We start from the raw sequence: 10,925 nt of genomic DNA on the forward strand, positions 1-10,925 counted from the left end.
ATGATTACATATTGAAGGCATTCGCCTTTGACAAGCCTTGATCTATTTTACCTTATAAATAAAAAAAAACCTACACTAATACAGAAAGAGAATTAATGAAGTAAATTAGAAGCCAAAACAAAAGTTATCATAAAATATTATAAAAAAAAGTAAATAAAATAAATTTTCTATGAATTTCTTTTATTTTCGAAATTATCCACTATTTTTAGATAATGGAGGGAGATGCTTTTGATTTTGGCGCCATTTTTTAATATTTTTAGACCATTGTTTTTAAAATCAAGGAATAAGACCTCTTCAGAGGAAAGAATAGCAATAGCAAAGCAGTTAGTTGCCAGTATCATCTCATTTAAAGCTAGATCATTTTAACATAAGAAAATTTAAATCAAGACCAAATATTTAGAAAACGTACATTTTGCCTTTTGCGCTCATAAATTTAAACAATTTTTTTTCTTTTATGTTTTAGATCCCTTTTCCATTACAGCGACTAGTTGCGAGACTACGACGTAACTAATATTTATATTAGAAATGTTTTATACATTACCGTTTCTTTTGGTGCAGCTTCTGCCAAATAAATACCATTTGGTCGGGGCCAGAGAATTGCGACTAGTCGTATCAGTGGAAAAGAAGTTACCAGTTAAATAAGTATTACTACATTCAAACATTATGGAAGCTCGTGATTACGACGAGGCGAAGATTATAAATGACAACCGTGGCGAACAACATTATGAGGATTCCAGTTGCTGTGAGTCCTACCTAATCCTCTCTTGTCAGTGCAAGGGCGGATATGCATAAACTACTTACGCATATGTAGATGAAAAGGGTGCCCCCCAATCCCTTTAAGTCCTGCTATTACTGAAAATAATAGATCGCAGTGTCTTGTGCGAAATTGCGACCCGCCACAAAGCTTGAATGGCACTATACAACAGTTTTACTATAATATCAAGTGCTTTAAATATCGCTGAGTAAAAATTCAAGTAATAAGAAATATGGAGTTAAATTTAACTTAAAAAGAGAGACTGTAAACTAATTATTCGTTGAGCATCCCAAAGGGAGCGGGGCATAAAACTAAGTAATTAAAAATACTAAGTAGCCCGCAAACCCTACCGATCGACGCGTAATGACAACTCAGAACAGATTTTGTTTTGCGAACTTTTAATTTGAGCGACTGAGCGATTTATTATTTTATTATTACTATTTGTTACAAACCTCCCATCGATCTTAAATATAGTAGTGATCGTACTGAGGACGGTTAGACGAGTAAATGTCACTGTGAAATATCATTGCTGAAATACGTGTATTAAAAACATATGGTAGTCTCGATTTTTTTATAGGAAAATGAGATAGATGACCTTGTATTTAACGCAATTGTTACGACGGTAATAGGCTTTGTAAAAAAGGAGTTCACTGTAATATAAATAGTTCACTATATTTTGTCATATTTAACATTGTTAAATTATAAATTGTTAGGTTAGGTTCCTCTTTTTTTGTTTAAATACAATATAATAGGCAAAAATTCCGTGCATCATACAGCCAAAAACAAAAAATTAATCAAAAAATACTGGCAATTTTAAAACATCAAACAAATATTATTATTAAAAACTTTTTATTATTTTAAAAACATAAAAATATGTGTATTCTGCATATTTTTGATGTTTCATTGAATTAAATTAAAGTGTTGCTATTTTTTAAATATATTTTGTTACTTATAAATATTTTTTTAAGAAATAAAATATACCAGAAGACTGTCCTTAAAAGATTCACATTGTTATACATGTTTTTCTTATTATTTTTTAATAAAGTTTTTATCTATAAACCCACTAATTTAAATGTGGTCATTATTAAATTTACTACTGGTTTTATCAACGATTATAATGATTTTATCTGTTATAAATATATTATTTTTATTCAGATCTTTCGTTTTTTTAACTAAAATAAAAAACAAATAAATATGATCGGTTCGGTACAAATGGAATAAGGAAGAGAAAAAAAAAGAATTTGAGCAATGCAGTTTGCAAATTGCTGGCACGTTGAATACTAAGCATATTGTTAAACTTTAAAAATAAAAATACAACCACTGGACTACTTTAAGACTAATGCTTGGACATTATGCCATACAGTAGAACAGTTGTGGTCAAAAAAAATCGGCACAATGTAAACACTAAGTGGCGCCAGTGTGCTAAAACAGTGCATGAAAGGCCATCGCTACTGTCTTACTGTACTGGCTTAATATAAACCAGGCATTAACTTTGACGTCAAAATAACTCGACCGATGTTATGCCTTCTTTTTTTATTAAGAGACCTCGTGCATAATTGTTTTTAAATTTCCTTGTTAGCTTTTTAAATGGTTAAAAAATTGAATATTGTTAAGATGCTCATAATTAAATATTTCAATTTAGGAAAAAACAAACAATAAGATTCATTTAGCTGTCAAAGTTAAGTGGGAAATATTTTTATATCACTGTATTATTTCATGATTACTGATTACTGGAGTCACTCAGGTTTCTCGAAGTAAATACACTACGGGACTCCTTTACTGACAATTTGCTTACTGTCCTGAGTATAACAGTAAGTACAAAACCAAAGATAATCTAAAAGGAATTAAATGAAATACCAAAAACAAGAATAATAGTGTTCCATTTTTTTCTTTCTCTACATCTTAAGTATCACTAATCAGAATTTCTAAGTGGCCAAGTATTTATAAGAAAAACAAATACTAAGTAGATAAAATTCTCTAGTCATTTACTTTTCCTCCGGAACTGAAGTATACGAGCGGAATGTTAATATGCATTGCCCGACTTGCAAATTGTTGATAAAAATTTAAACAAACTATAAACAACTTAAGTCAAATGAAATAAAGTCGAAAATAGCTTGATATTGTATTAATATTTACGTCTATATGGATGTGAATAGTTTTATTATCAATGTCGAGGTTCGCAGATGGTACAGTCAGCGACATAAATGAAAACGTTCAAGGTGGTGGTATATTCGAGTACATAATTGTAATATTTGACGTCATCTTTAGTAATAAAATAAAATGGAGAGGTACTGTCGAGGTTAGTCTCTGAAAACTACTGTTTGCATTACCTTATGAATCCCTTTTTTACATTGAGTGTACACTGCCGAAACACACGTGCAAAAATAGTTGTTGTTTCTGTCTTTTGAAAGAAAATAAAAAGGGATGAAACTATTTTTAAAATTTGTTTCACTTTTAGTACTTTCAAAACTATAAAAATAGTTGAAATCTACAATCTTAGTGCATTCAACGTAGGCAGAGTCTAGGTTACACACGACAAACTCAGCCAAACTATTTTAATTGTTTGCATATTTCTATCACTATTTGCGTAACGCAAACTTGTATGTTATCAGAAACCTTCACCTAAATTCTCTAAGTACATATATATATGACCTTTGACTATAGAGAAATGGACTAGGTATAGTCACCGTTGCTAATATTACCCATCTGCTAAAGTCACTCATGGTGACCCATAAAATTGAAATATTTATATTAACAGGTGGATTAAAACATTTACACAAGAGCAAACAAACAAGAAAATTTAGAATTTATTGTAACTTTTTATTTAATTGAGTAGAATGCGCGCTTGAAAGATCCTGTCTCTTAAAAGTCAAAGTATATGACACTAGAAAGCGATATATGTCTTCGCCCGCGGCGACGCCTACATTTTTTTCAAAGATATTGATCAATCGAATATTTTAGACTGGTTTAGATTACCAAAGAAGTACTGTAGGTAATATTAACAACTTATCTGTGACAATTATGAAGATCGAATTGCCTGATAAAGACACTTTGATTTTATTAATTTAATATAATTAATTGCATAATTACATCTTACCTCTCGTTGCATCAAAATGGCGGCAAACAACCAAGCATGTGACTCTCCTCAGACATCTGCAACAATAGAAGGATAAAGATGTTACAGATGCGTTTATTGGACAGGTAAGAAGATACTCAAAATGGCTGATAAATACAATTCGAAACCTTTGTTAATCTAATAAAAAAGATTAGCACAACTTTTTTCACTTTGACTCCTTAACAAATAACTCGTTTAAGTGAACTTTTTGGTACTATATTTCTTCTTCAATTTGTGAACCCCTAATTTTATTTCTTGATTTCATACTAGTTAAAATTATATATTTACAATAATTAAATACACCATAAAGGAAGCACGAATTCTTTTAGATAAAGTAACATTAAAAATTCAAATATTTATTTATGGTTTTACAAACATGTTTTTTTATCTGTTCCGTAATTAAGCGCCAAAATAATAATGGCCGCGCTACTCTGTGATCGAAACAGCTGATGTTTACAGAAAAATATATCTCGTTTAAGTACAGAACGACCCAATTATGTATCAAAGGTCGTGTTGTTTATTTCCTGGGAAATCTACAATTTTAAAGTTTCAAATAGTTTTTTTTGTAAGTATGTGTATGTAATTTTCCTAATATTAATTTGTAGGATAAGACAAACAAAAGTTTTTTAATGGAGGGTAATGTTTTTTTATTACATTATGACTTTTTGCGGCAGCAGTCAAAACCGATTTTAATGAGCGAGGAGGTCATTCGGATCGTATTCTTCCCTTAAATACACCAAATCAGGTTTTATGTTTTTTAAATCCTATCTACTAATATTATAAATGTTTAGATGGATGGATGTTTGTTTGAAGGTACCTCCGAAACGGCGCAACGAATCTTGATGAAATTTGGCATAGATGTAGACCGTAGTCTAGAAGAACACATAGGCTACTTATTACGTTACTTTTTAATCCCGTGCGGACGGAGTCGCAGGAAATAGCTAGTCAACAATGAATTTGTTACCTACATCTATTTGTGTTAGTGCAAACTATGTGGCCGACCACAGAGTATTATAAAACCAGTTGAATCATAGATAGAGATTTGCAACAGATTATGTAAGATCGACACTTGAACCGCATACGTTACGTGTTCATGTTTATAGTTATTGCTCGAACAGTTACTAGTGCATAACAATGGCGTAAAACATTAATAATTTATACATAACTTGACTACCTAATTTGCTAAAATATGTAACCAAATTACACAGCGACAGCATGGTTAACAAAGACCTAGTCAAACACGCTGGTCTGTCTATTTTATTTATAGACTAAGCGGGAAAATAAACGTAAATTAAAGGCTTCTTCTTCTTCTTGTGCCTCTCCACTATTGGAGGTCGGCCGTCAGCTTAGCGAAATTCTTCCTATCTTGCGCCAAGCGAAACAGGTCTTCAACGCTGGCAACGTTGGTCCACTCCCTGATGTTCCTCAGCCACGACTTCTTCCTACGTCCAACGCGTCTCTTTCCTGCGATTTTGCCCATCATAATGAGTTGGAGATGGTATTTCTCATGTCGCAAAACGTGAATTAATTAAAGGCTACAAAGGTGAAAGAAATTAAAGGCTACCCAGAAATAACTTTATTTGTCTACGAAAATTATTAATGTTTTCTAATTTGAAAAACAAACATTTTAAGAAAAAAAATAGCCGACTTCAAAACAAAAAAAACTATCTCAAACAAAATGCGCTTAAAAGTAACTTAAAAAAAACAATTTCAAACAAAATGCACTCAAAAGTAACGTAAAAAAACAATTTCAAACAAAATTCACTCAAAAGTAACATAAAAAAACAATTTCAAACAAAATGCATTCAAAAGTACCATAAAAAACAATCTCAAACAAAATACACTAAAAAGAAACAAAATAATGTCATGAAAACTTCTTTCTTTCTTTCTTCTCTCTTTCAAAAACCCTCTAAACTCTAAAGAAAGTTCTCTTCTTTCTTGTAACATGTCTATATTGTATAATTATTGTTATTTCGCAGTCGGTGTCGGCCGAAGTAAATAGGTGACATTTTATATTTGAGATGTATTAGACATACTTACGTTTATGTCCCTACTTAGGCCGGAACCGACTCCAAAATAACAATAATTATACAATATAGACATGTTACAAGAAAGAAGAGAACTTTCTTTAGAGTTTAGAGGGTTTTTGAAAGAGAGAAGAAAGAAAGAAAGAAGTTTTCATGACATTATTTTGTTTCTTTTTAGTGTATTTTGTTTGAGATTGTTTTTTATGGTACTTTTGAATGCATTTTGTTTGAAATTGTTTTTTTATGTTACTTTTGAGTGAATTTTGTTTGAAATTGTTTTTTTACGTTACTTTTGAGTGCATTTTGTTTGAAATTGTTTTTTTTAAGTTACTTTTAAGCGCATTTTGTTTGAGATAGTTTTTTTTGTTTTGAAGTCGGCTATTTTTTTTCTTAAAATGTTTGTTTTATTTCTCAATTTTTAGTGAATTTGAAGTTTAATTACAAATTTCCTTAATACGTATAAGGACACAAATAAGACAAAATAAAGAAAAGGACTTTCCTATTTAATATGTGTGTACTTCAATTCAAAAACTAATTTAGAATACACCAGATAACCACTTATCCTTTAAACAATGAAATAATTATCAAAATCGGTATACAAATTGAAAATTAACGAACTAATACATCGTAGCGTGCCTTTAATTTTGTCCAGCCGCGCGCCGTACTAGCATTTTTCGAATGCGCGTAGTTTTTAATAATTTAATATCTTCCAAACTATTGATCAGAATTACATAGTTTAAAGGCTAATGTAATCTGCATTTAATACTCTAGCCATCAAACATATTTATTTGGATAAGGATTCATATCGAATATAATATAATAGCGCCGTAAGCTTACGACGCTGTTTTTCGTGTGCAATTTAATCGAAGTTTGTTCATAATAACATGGTTTTTGTGAGACATCCATAGATGATAGATATATGCCACCTGAGACTTTTATTTAGCAAATTTAAGGATCTATAATTACTCGATACATCATTTTAATGTAGGTCATATAGTTTGACCTACGTAAGCCCAGAAAGCAAATTTGTGCTATTCATTGTAACGCGATGTAGCATTTTTCGTTTCCGCGTAATTTTATTCTTACGATATCTCCTAAACTATTAGACAGAATGATATAGTTTCAATTGCAAATATAATCTACATTAAATTCTCTTGATAATGAACATATTTATTTACATAAGGGTTAATACTGAACTTGAATAATAGCGTCGGAAATAGGGCATGAATTTAATTAATGTTTCTAAAGAAAAAAATGGTTATTGTGAGAAAACTATAAAAGATAGATATATGCTATCGCGGACTTTTATTTAGCACATTTAAAGAGCTACAATTCGCCATACATCATTTTTATGTAGGTCCTATAGTTTAGCCTACGTAAGCGCTGAAAGCAAAAATGTCCCTAATTTCCGCAACAAATTTTGAAGCTATATTCAAAATCTACTAGTCTTCTAGTTATTTAAAAAAAAAAACAAAAAAATGGGACCCACCTGCAAGCACTTCCTTTCGATTAAAATATTTTTCATCAAAATCGGACCACCAGGGGCCGAGTTTCGCGGTAACACACATAAAAAAAAAAAAAAAAAAAAAAAATTCAGTCGAATTGATAACCTCCTTCTTTTTGAAGTCGGCTAAAAAGGTTATAAAATATCATATAACGAAATTCGCTTAATCTTACTTCTTACTAATATTATAAATGCGAAAGTTTAAATGAATGTTTGTTTGAAGGTATCTCCGGAACGGCTCAACAGATCTCGCTGAAATTTGGCTCAGATATAGAATATAGTCTGGAAGAACACATAGGCTACTTATTGTTTTTTTTTTAATTCCGTGCGGACGAATTAGCGGGCAAAAGCTAATAACACTTAAACCAATTTACATTCATAATTTCTAAGCGTATTGAATAATGTAAAAATATACATAATTATTCAAGTATGTATAACAATTATTACACTAAAATGTAATCTTATGATTAATGGAATAAATCTGACAAACATAGTCACGGAGATAACTAGTCAATTAAATTAAACTACAATGTACATATTAGATTAGCAGACGTTAACTTCCTGACTTGCGGTTTACCCTTGACCTAGCGCCCTGACTCCTGACTACTAACTTACTACGCGGTCACCGTAACATGATACTGTAATATAAGATTTACTACTTACGCAAATGTCAAAACATAATATCATAATTGTATTGTTATATAATTTTTAATGTATTATATGACTAGCTATCGCCCGCAACTCTGTTCGCGTGGCAATAAAAAAAAACATTATAAGTAGCCTATGTGTTCTTCCAGGCTATTTTACACACTTAACACTGGCACTTAATTAGTAACTTTCCAGATTATAGAAAATTTAACCGACATCTTATTTAAATTATTTTTCATAAGAACCTTCTCCTGACTATAAGAAAATAAAAAATGAATTAGCGAAATCGGTTCAGTCGAGAGATAGGCATGAAAGATTACTTGCTTTTGCCCGCGACTTCGTCTTCGCTGAATTAACAAAAAATTAAGTATCCTATGTGTTCTTCCAGACTATGTTCTACATCTGTGCCAAATTTCATCAAGATCCGTTTCGCTATTTTGGAGATACGTAGTAACGAACGCACATCCATCCATGAAAATTTCGTGTTATTATAATTTTGACATCACGAAGATAATTTTGACATTTAGAGGAAATTTGAAAGTAGCGCCAGTAATCGAGAAATTGAGGAGCAGAAGGTTAGCGTGGTTTGGACATGTAATGCGGAGGTATGATGACTACATAAACAAAAAAGTAATGAGATTGTATTTGGATGGCTATAAAGGTTGAGGAAGACCAAAGAAAGTATGGATGGATTGTGTGAAAGAGGATATGCGTAAGAAGGGGGTCAATTCAGATATGACGGCTGATAGAGATGTATGGAGGAGTAGTACATACTGTGACGACCCTCCATAGGGATAAGGGCAGGTTTATGATGAAAGATAATTTTGACAGTTCTTATAATTTATAAATTGCGATGTGTTTTTTAAAAATAGAATTTCGTTATTAAAAAAAATGCTTTTAAAAATTGAGAAATGTTTTTCTTATAGTATTTTTTTGTACATCAATAATAATATTTATACAAAGATAGTTATTACGTAATAATAATGAATATTAATTTACTGTTGTTAAAATAATTAATTACGTTAAAGATTATGTTGTTTATTATAGTTATGATTTGATTTGACATTGGGGATAATACGAGATTTACTGCGGAAGTATATTTATTTGTTACATTATATATTACTTTTTATGTACTAGTTTTTACATAAGGAATTGGAAATCAAAAAGCATAATTTCTATGTTAAACATTTAGGCAGACTAAAACCATAGATTTATCTGATGAAACATTCGTATCAGATAACATAATGCTGTCTCTATTTTTATAAAGAGTATGAGATGGACGCTTATATGTTTTTGTATCTCATGTGAACACCAACAGAAACCCACGGTAAGGTTCCTTTTACACAAACCCGGTGGGATAGCAGAGCATATTTATCACAATAGAAATTAAGCTTTATGTTAATGATGTAATATTCAATTTTACCTTTCACGTCTTCTCGCGCTTGTTTTATTCTATTGTATAAAGCTGACGACGAGGTGTAGACAAAATTTGTGAAGTGCCCAATCGAATGTAAAGTAAGCCAAAAATCTTATATTAATTTTGACATAATTGCCAATGACGATACGAAGGCGATTGTCACAAAATTCTTGCTAGGATCACTGCCTCGACCTATCTAAACGGACTCTAAGACTGACGTCGGTCTTTGTTTTAAAATAATGCAGTGATTAATATTCATTAATTATTACGACACATGTAATGTTACATAAAATCTCAACAGATTGTACCCCTACAATATTCCGGAGAACACGTATCGTATGAACTTCACACTTCGAAATCGGTCAAGTCCAGACAAGATCATAATGAACCTAGCAAATACATAGATACTCGAATATTAACACCCCTAGTAATCTAATATATAAAATTCTTGTGTCACAGTTTTCGTTCCCGTACTCCTCCGAAACGGCTTGACCGATTCTCATGAAATTTTGTAAGCATATTCAGTAGGTCTGAGAATCGGCCAACATCTATTTTTCATTTTTTTTAACTACGCACGGACGGAGTCGCGGGCGACAGCTAGTTAACTATAAAAAAGCTGATGACTATTCTAAGAAAACTAGATTATGTCTAAGAAAATTAATAATTCTGCCAACTTTAGCGACAACAAGGTTCTTTTGTGTAGGAAAATAACATTGAGGGTCGTACTAAGGAAAACAAAACACAAACAGGAAGGGAAATTTATGCGATGTATGTGGTCAGAATTTATAACTTGGAAATGATGTACCCAAATAACTTTAGAAGATTTCATCTTAAAAGGACATTTTTTCTATAGCATAGTTTTTTTTTTATTATTTTATTTTTTACTCAGGTTAATAGAAGAAATAACTTAAGCATTTGTCTTGTGACTCCTAAAGTGGTCAAGGTTTACCTCTTGTATTCCACGGCAGACAGCGGGGGTATACGAAGACGAGAAATAAAGTTAGGAGTTCATAAGTTGAATAAGAAATATGTGATCCGTTCAGATACAACGGGGCAGAGAGTGAAGCAGATTTTCATCGCAAGTAAAATTGAGCTTTGCACAGCTCAAAATAGGGTTCAATTTTACTTAGCAGGTCATTTCTTATCAAAGACAAGCGTAAATAAAACCTTGTTTCAATTAAGTAAAGCCCGATATTACTTGCGACAAAAATCTGCTCTGCTCTCAGCACCAGTGGAATTTTGTTATGTTTGCTTACCGAGACATGGCTGTTAAATAAGTTTTGTATAATAGTACTGGTCCTCTTTTGCTTCGGTACCGCAGTTTTACAGTAAGTACATTCACGAGTGATTATTTTTACGTAATCATTACTTTCACCATACGACTTTATTCTTATAAGAATTATAAATACTTACTTTAAGATTATATTATATGGCAATATTATTGTTTTATTTATCACAGC

This window comes from Papilio machaon, chromosome 25 (genome assembly GCF_912999745.1).
Source record: "Papilio machaon chromosome 25, ilPapMach1.1, whole genome shotgun sequence".
NCBI classification, from domain to species: Eukaryota; Metazoa; Arthropoda; class Insecta; order Lepidoptera; family Papilionidae; genus Papilio; species Papilio machaon.